Genomic DNA, 12715 nt, shown 5'->3' on the forward strand with positions numbered 1-12715 from the left:
CCATCATCAGTGAATATTTTCCACCATTAAAAAAAGATTTTTATAGTGCTCAGCTTAGCAAGACAGACATAAGGCTGAGGTATCTATCAGGGTTTGCAGACATGCCTTCATCCAGATTTCTCTCCATAATGAGATTGCAAACCTAATAACACTACTGGAGTCAGTTAGTTCCTCTTTACAACAGAGTAAAAGGCCAGAGTTTCCGCTATGGCAATACATGTAATAACACCAAGTTAATAACAAATTGAGTATTCTTGCCAGCGTAACTCAGGATAAGTGGAAAAAAAAAAAAAAAAATCATTCTCCCCCCCCTATGCCAGTCTAAGACTTAAGCTGAACTAAAGCAAGGGCTCTGCCTTATTGATCTTCCATCTAATAGAAGGCAGAAGCTCCACACTGGCCGTAGATGGAACAGCAGCAGTCTGGGGCTGAGGAATCCCCATGCGTCAGGTGCAATGACTGTCAGGGGTATGACTAAAGTTACTCTCTCACCACTCTTCCATCAGAGAAAAGCAGGGTTAAAAGGCTTCCTCTTCCTGCAGGGCAGTCCAGGGGACAGTAGCCCAGTCCAGATCATTAGGCAAGTTCATGGTGGTAAGACTGGTCCAAGATCATGCTGGGAAGTCAAGCCACAAGTCAAGGTCAGGTCTGGTGAAGGTAACCAGGGTCAGACACAGGCCAGCAATCATCAGGCATCTTCACAGCCACAAGACATAGAATATCACAGCTACAAGACACGCCTGGGGTCAAGCTGTGAAATCAGTCTAGAGCAAGGCATAGGTATGGCCAACTCAGAGATCAGCACCCCCAAGAGGCAGCTCAAGCATGAAGCAAGGACCCACACCTGGGCTTAAATGGCACTCCTGGGCCTATGGGCAGAGAGCTTGGGTGGAGGCCCAGGTGAGGCCAGTCAGGGCCATTAAGGCTTATTAGTGCACAGTAAGAACCTTGAGAGAGCCTTGGTCCAGAGGGCTGTACTTAAACCAAACAAAACACTAGGGCTTCATATAGGCTTTGTCAGCATCCAGACCTTTATTCACTTTTTATTTTTATTCTTGCTTCAGTTTGTTCACTGCTTGGATAATAATCAGCCTGGAGAGAGCCCTACTTGTCTCTGTGCAAAAGGAATTAAAAATCTACAAGTTCTAGTCTGACCAACAATGCAAAAGGCTCTCCTAGATGGGACGATCTCAGTGATGGGGACTGTCCAGTGCCAAATCTTCAGAATAAGATTGCAAATGTTCACAATGCAGCTAGCATAACTATGCAAAAATAAGTAGTACCTGCCTAATCTTCACTTATTGCTATCTGTCTTTCCATCAGTAGGCTGGTTGGCCCTTGTTTATTTTTATTGCATGTGGTATTTCCACTCATGCATATGAACTTTTTCCTATTAAGTAATTTGCTTAACATCTATACATCAGGAGGTTATCTGACATTGCATCAAATAGAGTTTATTCATTTCATGTGTGGCCTGGCAGCGTCATCAAAACACAACATGTTATGAGATAGGGCAAGCACAAACAACCCTATAAACCAGTGAGTCTCACTTTTTGCAGGCGGGTAGCCCATTCCACCAGCAAAAATACTTTTGGAACTCCTTCCTATATGTACCACGTCACAGTAAAAACTGTGCCTGTATTCTGTAGAACTGGCCCATTCATATACACTGCACTGAGAGGCAACTACAAACTCAATCTTGTATTTGAAAACAAGGAGTTAAATCACAGCTATCAAGTATATCAGAGGCAATGTTCCTCATAGCAAACTCAGTTCTGCTTATTTCAGGTTTTATGCCATGGGGTTCAAGCAGCAGTTCTTATGATGCTTAAATTCTTATATTTTTAGATTTAATAAGAAAATCTAATTGAATTGTTTTTTCTCATTTTTCTTATTCTCAAATGTACAGAAGAATGAACTTACCTTTCTTAGACAAAGATGAACCTTCGCAGGAGTCTAAATGCAGGTGAATGTCAGGATGGATAAAAAAATTCTAATAAAACTGTTTGATTTGAATATTTTAAAAGAAACCTACATATAATGATGACCAATCATTATGCCATACCTATTCAAGCAATTACATTCGATAAGAATCATACAGTAGTACATGCATTCTCCTAAAGTTTCACAGAAAGCAGACCTTCAAAAATACTTTAACCCCCCCACATAAATCCCACTCCTTCAAACAAATAAAATCTTTTGCTTTGGGTTGAATAAAGTATTTCGTTCCATCCTAAAATGATTTCTGAAAGAGGGCAGCATCATCTGGTTTGACCACAAGGTGGAGATGAAAGGGCAACTAGAGTGGGGTTTTTTAATCTACGGAAGTCACCCACAAGTCAAATGCACATTATCCCAACTGCCTAGTCTTATGCACTGGACAATAAGAAAAATAATGACTATCAGACACCATGTTTTGAAACAGCTGGGAACGAGATTAAAAGACATCTTGGTTCACTGTGAATTCTAGCAAAACCCGTGGGACAGAATGGAGAAAAAGGGACAGTTTCCTCCTCTAGAAGAAATACAACACCCATCTCTTAGATCCTACTGCTAGAATAGCTGAAAAGTAGGGTGGAATGTAAGTAGATAAAATGGGAGAACTATGCAACATAGATGAGATGTTCCTTCTAAAGTCATTTCTGGTCTTTCAGTATTTCTGGTGAAGCGGGACCTTGTGACACATTTATCAGCAGAGAAACCCAACCAGGGAGAAAAGGCGGCTGGTAACATTGCAGAATTCTTCTCACAGGTGGTATGGATGACCAACTCTATCAGATAGAAAGCCTATGCTGAATGTGGATAGCAATACAAGAAATCTTAGTTACTTCAGCTGTCTGAAGGACAGTTATTTTTAAGGTGGTCACACAAGTTCTCAGATCATTATTTTTACTCATCAAGACAGTACCTGTGAAAAGATTTGGGGTATCTGTAGGGTGCAGAGTCTGGGCTGAACTCCATGTTGCCAAATGTTCTCCATTGCCTTTTCTGTTTGTTTTGATCCTTCTGGACTTAGATTTAGATCTTTGATTCTCAAAGAAATAAAACATAAATATGTGCCAAAAAGCCTCTGTGATTTCAAGGTATTAACTGTATATGCCATTTCATGTACAGTCAGGTGATCTTCTAGGTGGTATTACTGAAGCAAGTCTTGGCAAAGAAAAGCTGAGAAACTTCAGCTGGTCTAGATAACGACATAAACAATATGTCCTACCTTGAAAGCAAGCAGAGTATTTAATCACAGAAGATTTAATCTAAAGTTGTACTCAGTTTAGGCAGTTATTTGGATCACAACAATCTATAGACAAAGTGATTTTGGCAGAAGAAAAGTTGCCGTGCCCCTGCTGCACATTCACTGACACCACTGCCAAACTCATTAGTAAGCTGCTGTTGGTATTTATAGCTTATCAGGGTAAACAGTTGCTCTTTACAGAGCTCAAGTTGTAAGTTGCCATCATAATCAAAGGGCATAAGGTTCAGAAAGCCATCCCAAAGTGGGAAGCTTAGAATGCTGTGCTCAATGCCACCCTTTTGTCTCATCAAAATTCAAGTTGCAGTATTTCCTGGATTTTAGTGCTGTTTCATTCTACTTTCAGCATTTTTATCCCAAAGGGCAGCTACAGCAGTTTCTAAAGAAAGAACAGAGCAGTGTGAGGCAACACATCATTGCTAGTCCCCAAATTACAATTTTTGAGCTTCTGACTCACTGCCTCTTTCTTATTACTGTTCAGACAAGCTCACCAAGCATTGGAGAGATGCAAATTTCAAATGTCATCACTTGTGTTCACCAATATCTAGTTTGGAAATTCTGACCGGATTAAAACATAAAAAGCTAAATTTATTTTAACTAGCAGAATTTTACCATCATGTTCTTTTCTTCACCTGAAGTGTTCTCAGTATTGCCAAGTTCCCAAATTAAGGGATATTTAGAGTTCTTCTGCCCCAGCTGGAGTCATATGGTTCTGAGATCACATATTTTAGCCGCTGTTGTTACAGAGTAAAACCACCCAAGCAAATGCATTTCTTTTGCAGTCACATGATTTGTGGCCAGCAAGCTGAGAAATGATTTTTCAACCTTCAGGCCTGACAAGGCTCTATTTTCCAGATCACAGAGCTGCCATACCCTCCCCGTGCTCTTCTTAGTCATACATTGCTAACTGTAGGCTGGTATTTCCCTGTGCCAGACAGGCCTTGTTTGTTCTGGTGTAGCAAGCAGGGCTAATTCCTAGTCATATATTAGTATCAGAAAAAATGAACTGTTTAGGTTAACAAGTCTGCTTATATGGGAGAAGCCCATTTGTTCTCAGTTTCCAATACATGCATACCCATCATAACGTAAGCATTGTATGTATCTAATATTTATCCCCAGCCTTGGGAGCTGAGCTTCTCTGTGACAGAAGCAGTTCTTACAATTCACATATAAAAAGTGAAGGTGACAGAACGAGCCAGTAGCAAAACCGGAAGAGAGAACTTTACCTCTGGCCTATCCTGATCCTCAAGTCTCCTGCCTTCATCAGAAAGTGGCAAGAACAGCACCATGAAATCAGAAAATTCCGTCTTGTGTATTAAAAACATTGAGACTACCAGGAAAAATCAAGGCTTGATGAATAAACCAACCTTTCTGGAGTTATACATGAGATTCTTTTGGATTCTGCATATCTTAGTTAAACAATTATAACTGAACTATTTTATGCCTAACACAACAGTGATGGACTAGACTTGGCTAACAACCAAATGCCCACCCAGCTGCTCACTTACTACCCGCACCCTCAGCAGAAGAGAAGGAGAAAATAGGAAGAATAGGAATGAGAAAACTCATGGGTCAAGATGAAAACAAGGAGATTGCTTATCAATTACCCTCATGGGCAAAACAGACTTGGGGAAAATTAATTTATTGTCAATTAAAATAAGCCTTTAATTAGTGATTTGGGTAGTGGGAAACAAGAAGAGAAACATTAAAACAATGTCTTCTTCCCTTTTCTATGCTCAGCTTCATGCCTAGCTCCTCTACCCTCCCCAGAGACACAGGGGGGATGCGGGGTTACAGTCAGTACAAAGCAGTTCCTCTCTGACACTTCTTCCTCCTCACACCTTTCCTCTGCTCTACATGGGTCCTCCATGGGCTGCAATGAAATATCTGCTCTGGCACCATGCACCACCCCTCCTCCTCCTCTTCCGACCTTGGTGTTTTCTCTGCTGTTTCTCACTCTTTTTATTTCCTATGTGGTGTTCTCTGCTTTTTCTTAAATGTGTTTTCACAGAGGCAGCACCAGCTTTGCTGATGAGCTCAGCTGTGTCTGCAGTGGGTCCACTACCCCGCTACCAAACCTTGCTACATACACCCAGCACATAAATCTAAGGAAAAATCAAATTGTGGGGAACTCCTCAAATGCTAAATATTTTTCAAGTGGATCAGGATTTTCCTCTATTAAATATAAATTGTGGGTTTTTTTCTGAAAGATAGTGGCACAGGAGTTGATCATATTAGAGGTAAATGCAGCACAGAAGTTATCTGAATAATATGGAATATTTCCAAACCTCCCAAATTTACAGCTGACAGCCCAATTTGGAGATAATAATTTCAGTGTGATCTGAGTCACAACATAGATCCTTTGCTAGGAAAGCCCTCTTTCATGGAAAAACATTTTCTTCAGAAAATAAGATACATGCTGCTGGAATGGATACAATGCATCCTGTTCTCCATTTCAGCTTCTAGAGGCTGCTGAAGCTTTTATCAACACCCTTTGGAAGGAGACACACAGAAATGAAACAAGGCAAAGCATGGTACAAGATCCAGAGATTATGTCCTCATTCAGATTTTTCATGGCCTTGAGGAAATTTTGAGTTTCATATTATTTTTCAATTTAGTCTCTTTTCCCCAGCATAGCTAGCTTTCTTTCACTGGAAGAATCAGAAGTAGTGAAGGGCAAAAGCCTAAAGCTGACAACCCATAACTTCCCTTAATCACCTACAGATTAGGTTCATCACTGCTATACAATTCACTAAGGTGTTTAAGATCGATCCTGGAAGAAGTGAATAGTTATGAATAAAGGGTGTTTTGAATTTCATGTGTATCCTGTTCTTCATCTCGGTAGAGGCACTACTAGTACTCATTCTCTGTGGTGAGAGAACCCAGGCTGCAGTAGAGCACTTTTTCTAAGGCGGCAGCTAGTCTTTACCTGAAGGAAACGAGGCATGGGAAACATCGCTTCCTACAGTAGTTTGTTCCAACACTTAGTCATGCTCACTGTTAAAAATACATGCCTGATTTCTAGTTTGAATTTGACTGGCTGTAGCTTGGTGGGTGTTGCACCTTTTTCACTGAGTGAAAAAGTCCTTTACCACCTGCACTTTTCCCCTGTGCCCATATCTGCATGTTGTGATCAGATCACAGTTTTCATCTCCCATATTTCCATTTACTTGTTAGTTTATATGCTATTATAGCTATCTAACCAAAGGATTAGAGCTTCCCCAAAGGGATTTCTTGATATGGTTGAGGAAATGAATATGTGAAAATCAAGATAACCTGTCAGTTTATTTCACAGAAGGTGCTTCAAACCTTGAGGCAAAATTTCACTGAAACTAATGAATTTGTCCCCATTTAGCTTGAAAAGTTTGGTCTTTTCAGGACGAGATATATCACTGAATGCTCTTGGTCAATTTGATGGTGGTGAACCTAAAAAGAAAAGCTTTCTTTCCCATTTCCAGTCTCACTGCTCAACCAGATTAGACAAAGCTACACTCGATACTGTTGGGAAACAGGCACACAGTACAACCATGTTCCGGTTGCAGCTATTAGCCACTAACATTAATGTAATATCACATAGTACACAGAATACTGTCTCGGTGCCCTGCTCTGCACACCATGCCTCACTGTGTGCTCCACTCAGCCTCTCTTGTCTCTCCTTTCATGTCAACATCCCATGTTGTGAAATGGGATGCAATCTCTCTCTCTCTCATGTCTTCTCTGCTCCGTCAGTGCAAAGGAAGGTGACAACTCCTATATCACAGCTGGTGGCACTTTCCAAGCAATGTAGGAGAACGGAGGTGTCATGCCAGTGGGTCACAGGAATGGGGTTTTGCCAAGGAGAGGGAGTCAGAGAGAAGGACGGAGTAACAGCAACTTCTACACTACTTGCTTTGGCTGTGGAGATAAGTGCCCTCAGAAAAAGTCCTGCAACACCCATACCCCACTTGTGAGATCAGATCACTTGGACAATAGGGAAGGGTTAGTGAGGCTGGAGGAAAGATGTCTGCCTCCATCTCCTGTCCCCTGAAGTTCCCCTTACCTCTGTCTAAAAGTTTTAATACAATGCTGATTTAGCATGGATTCCTGATGGCTTTTTGTTTTATGAAAAAAAGACTAATTTCAGCCCTTCGTGACTGCTGCATTCCTGACAGATTAATGTCATGGTGGGTCTCAATGTAATTTATACAGTTTAAGAATGATCTTGAGCTGTGAGATTCCTGTAGATGTCTCTGTGGTAAGCTGAACTTCACAGAGAAGACAGGCTGTGCTAATAAACCACTGGAACTGAGAGAGTTTTCTTCTCTAGTGTCCAAAAATAAGATGCTGAAAATAATAATTTTAAATGGCCAACCTGACGTTTTGCTAATTCTCTGTGGAAGTATGGCCGTCGTGGGGAAGCCCTTTTGATGCAGGTGCAGAAAATGACAATGAACCTAGGACATATTTTTAATCAATATTGTGACCTTCCTGCACATAAATGGCCCATGATTGACTGAAATTATCTATAGACAGTAACAAGAGCAATACACACACCCACACGTACAAGGCTCATTACTACATGCCTTGACCACACTTTGGAAAGACTGTAGTTTTTTTAAAGGTACAGGAAACATTCAGACCTGGCAACACCACCAGTTCCATACCTTTCTCCAAGTGTAGTGGGGAACATGTTTTGCACAGAAATCCCTCCTAAACTGCAGTCTATCATTTCAGAGCGGCCTTAAAAACACAGTCATATATTAGCAAATCTCACCACCATCAGATATTTCAGACTTGAATCATATGCTTCTCTTTACTTCCTTCTGTTTTTTCTTCAGGTGGTGTTAAATGCAGTCTGAATAGAAAGGGAGAGAAAGAGAGAGAGTTTTTACAAGAAAGGCAGAAAGATTAGGATTCAAGTTTGGATAGATTATTGTTGTTGTTGTTATTATATAAAATTAGTTTCTGTTTCCCTTGATCCCCATAATGCAAGAACAGCAGGATGCCTCACCTCATACCAACTTCAAGGCAAGAAAAGGAAGGAACTTTTCCTTCACTGCATAAATGGGCTGTGTATGTCCTTATCACCAGATATTGCTGAAATAAGAAAACAAGCAAGACTCCATAAAACATTAGATAATCATGAACTGCGGAAACACTAGAAATCAGAACAATGCAGGCGCAGTACTGAAACAGATATTAAGCTTTATGTACCGGCATTTAAACCAATACCTATCTCCTGAAGGTTAGAAAGTGTCTTGCACCTTTCTGTGAATGATCTGATGCTGGACTTTAATTTCTTCGCTAGAAATGTCCATTTTATTAGAGTCACCTTCTCTCAGCCTTACTGCTGTTTACTAAGCAAAATGAGACAGAAATAACTGTCCAAATCCCAAATCAGGCAGAAGAATCTCCTGCTTCTGCTTACATGTTTAGCATCTCTTGCAGAAAATGAAATAAATGCCTCTATAGCCTGAAAATGTCTCCATACACCAGCTTCTTTCCACTAACCTCCATTGATTTATGTCAAGGAAGAATTTCCCACAGATTTCTCATGCTCTCTTACTCCAGCTGCTTGAAATAATAGAGGACATATCACATACAGCCTTCGTATTCTGTGCAGCCACACTGGGGATAATAGACACGGCATGACAGGCAGGGTAGTGCAGAGGTTAGTCCCAACCTAGCTGAGCTAGCGGATTTCTAGGCCACATTGTTAGAAGTGCTGCACATGGTGTTCAAATGCAGAACTTCCTCCTTCATACCCTTAGCTTGCCCACTCTCAACTGGGAGATTGCTAGGAAGCATCTCCATTGGGAAAAAAAATAGCCTCAGGCTTTGCTGTCAAGTGAAGATATCCTGTTCATTCCTCAAGCCAAGGATTTCAGTGTTTTAAGGAATCAGAGAAATGAAACTACTTCTTCCTATTGTTTAAGCAGAGCCTTAACAATTACTTATTTCTGTGCAACCTCCTGACCGATGAAAAGAGGGGCTGACTCCAATGCTTTGGACCTCCAGCACAGAGGGAAACTAGGATTCGTCTGGAGGTTCCTGCTCCTTTCCTCTCACCAAACATCTGTCTCAGTTCATCCGGTCCTCTGAGTCACTTCCTCCCCACTTTTCTGTCATCCGCTCTCAGTGCACTTCTCCAAGTAAGCCCAGCCGTCTTTGCCCAATCTGGAGCAGGGTTCAAGGGAAGCCTTGCTGGGAGGTAGGCTAGAACGTAACCACAACGTAATCACAAGGTGAAGTTCCTAGGCATTGTGGCCTGTGCGGGAGTTTGGGGCGGGTGAACATCATGCATTTTAGTGATCTTAATGGTGATTTCAAGAGAGACCCAACATTTCATACCAGTAGGAACTGTGTGCCTTCTGCGTACATCAGTGACAGCTCCAAGTAAGCTGATACGTCACTGCGTTGCACTGGGTGGAATCGTTGGTCCCCACCGGGTAGCAGTTAGTTGCACGAACAAGTTGCTGTGCCCTGGCTACGTGCAGTGCTGTGCTGACTTGACTGTACCGTTTCTATTTCTGAACTTAGCTCAAAGCCAGCTCAGGGAGCTCTGCACTGTCAGCAACTGCACAGCATGGACACGGCCCACAGAAGCTATTGAGACAGGAATCCAAGGAGTGATGGGAAGCAGAGTTTCAGACTAGGCTGCAGGGAGGTGTATAGTACATTTAGCCCCTACACCCAGCACACGCAGAAGTACTTGGAAACATAATACGTTTTTTACCTACACATGTGTATAAAGGGTGAACAACAGCTCTGAATTCAAAGTCAGGTCCTCCAATTTCAGGCTTGCTATTAAATGCAAGCTTCCCTGCAGGGAGAGGGACTCTGGGAATGTGGGCGTCACCTCAGCCTTACCTACCCTCCAGTAGGAGTTGTGTAAAAGAAACCATATTCTCATCAGGACTTTCAGGTGTGTGGGTGTTTCCAGGAATAAACAATACCCAACCACAGAACAACCAGGAAGCGGCTTTATAAGCATACTATGTCACTTTACTGCCTCAAAGTTTATAAATTTTATCTCCGTAGCCAGCCTACCGCATTATACATTCTACTAGGGGACTTGCCATGTGGTGGGACCAATGGGCCAGGAAATGACTACTGCACGCTGCCCTTCATGGCATGCTGAAAGCAAGAGCTGACATTACGGAGCCTGCAATTGCAACCATTCAGACAATCAAATTTTGGGCAGACCTGTCAGTCATATTCCAGGTAGACTGGATGAACTCTGTTAGAGTTAAGAACTGGAATAGTTGGAGGAACAGCCAGTCAGAGTAAAGTGCATCAGCAAGATAGATATGGGAGAAGTTTTGCATCTGCCCACACAAAAAGTGATGCTATCCAATACTTTTGCTTTCTCTTTCATGTACCCCAATATGCAAAATTAATACATTTTGTTACAGAGTATGCAAATAAAACTTATGAAATTATTTTTCCTTCATTACAAATGTAACAAGTTCTAGGCGTAAGACAGGTCATCAAAGGCGGGAAATTCACTGACAAGAGAACACACTGCTATCTCTGAAAGAATTAAAGTGGTTTTAATGCCCTATACATCAGACAAGGCCATTGCATAATGTAATCCAGCCTTAATTTCACTTCCTTGCCAAATTCCCAGACAAAACCGTTGTATTTCATTGCTGGGGTGAGCACTTACTCAGCGAGTACAACAGATCTGTCAGTACACAGAGAATCATGATGCTTTTCCAGAACCATTCCCAGCGTCAGAGATAACTGGATTTACTCATTTATGTGCAGCCTGTTGAGCTATTTGTATGGTCCCAAGATTTCGCATCCTCAGCTGACAGAGAAAGAGAGAGCAGGGAGAATTCTTACATGGAGAAAGTCATGGTAGCTCCACAAGAAATAAAGAGAACCAGGCCATCTTAAAAGTTTATACCAGCTGAGGTTCCAGCACTCTAATATTCATGTTATCATTGGAAATTAAGTTTCTGGAAAGAATTTAATTTCTGTCTGCACCTTGATAATTAAAATCCAGCTTTACAGCTCCTGCACTTGTTGTTGAACAAGCTATTAGCATGGAATCTGCTGTCAGCAAGGACTTTAAGGCTGAGTAAAACCACTTCAAACAGAGCAGATCATAGACTGTGCCTTTGTCAAATAATATCTGATGACATTATGATAATTAACATAAAATGGGTCTGCAGTAACCCACACTGAAAACCACAGGGAGAGCCCAGACCTGTGCTCTCAGAACACAGAAGACAGGGAAAGTTCAGTCTCCAGGAAGGCCGTGATGGCTCTGCATAGCACCTTAAACCAACAACGCTTGAGTTTTCTCTGCTGCTGTGTCGAAAAGTGCACTTACTGCAAGTGTGTCTTTAATCGCACCTTGTTGGCAACATCTTCATCCTCAGATATGTCTCAGGCTTCAGCTTGAGCTATCACGATCAGTTTATCCCTCTCCTTCTCCTCCTTTCCATCAAATGCACACTACATTTCTGACTGATGCAGCCAGCAAACCCTGACAACTTTCCTCCCTCTACATGCTTTATTTCTCCATCCAGGTCATCCTCTGTCCCACTCCGGCCTTTCTCAGGGTCAATTCCTCTGTCATGGGATCCTGGCTCTCAATGTGTAACTGAGAGAACAGGCTCCAGTGAATAAGAAATAAAGTACTTGTCACTTCTTGTGGTAAATTTATGTTTTCAGTTGTCTCCCACCACAGACTTCTCGTATCTCACTTCCCAAGTTCTGTTGCCTGTAGCAGAACTTTGACAAGGTAGATGAAGGAACTGTTGCAGTACTTCCCAGATTCAGCCCTCCTCAGATTTCTAAGTGTCGTCATGTCCCTATGGATGTGATCAACAAGACAGCAACTACGTTTGCACCAGCTAACAAGAAAGAAACACGAGATTTCCTAGGTCTCGTGGGATTCTGGAGAATGCATATTCCAGGTTATAGTCAGCTGGTGAGCCTTCTCTATCGAGTAACCTGAAAGAAGAACTATTTTGAGTGGAGTCTTGAGCAACAACAAGCCTTTGAGCAGATCAAACAGGAGATAGCTCATGTGGTAGCTCTTGGGCCTGTCTGGACAGGACCAGCTGTGCAAAATATACTCTACACTGCAGCCAAGGAGCATGGTCTCACCTGGAGCCTCTGGCAGAAAACATCAGGAGAAACCTGAGGTTGACCACTAGTGTTTTGGAGCCAGGGGTATTGAGGATCAGAAGCTCACTGCACCCCGACTGAAAAAGAGATACTAGCGGCATGTGAGGGGGTTCAAGCTGCTTCAGAAGTTGTTGGTACAGAAGCATATCTTCTCTTGGCACTGCAACGCTGGGCGTTCAAAGGAAACAACCCCTCTACACATCATGCAACCAGCGCTACATGGAGTAAGTGGGTAGCATTGATCATGCAGCGGGCTCGACTGGGGAAACCCAGCTGCCCAGGAATCCTGGAAGAGATCATGGACTGGCCAGAAGGCAGAGATTTTGGAGCATTGCCTCAGGA

Source organism: Nipponia nippon, unplaced genomic scaffold, assembly GCF_047370975.1.
Source record: "Nipponia nippon isolate SJK-2023a ecotype South Korea unplaced genomic scaffold, ASM4737097v1 scaffold_2, whole genome shotgun sequence".
Classification (NCBI taxonomy): Eukaryota; Metazoa; Chordata; class Aves; order Pelecaniformes; family Threskiornithidae; genus Nipponia; species Nipponia nippon.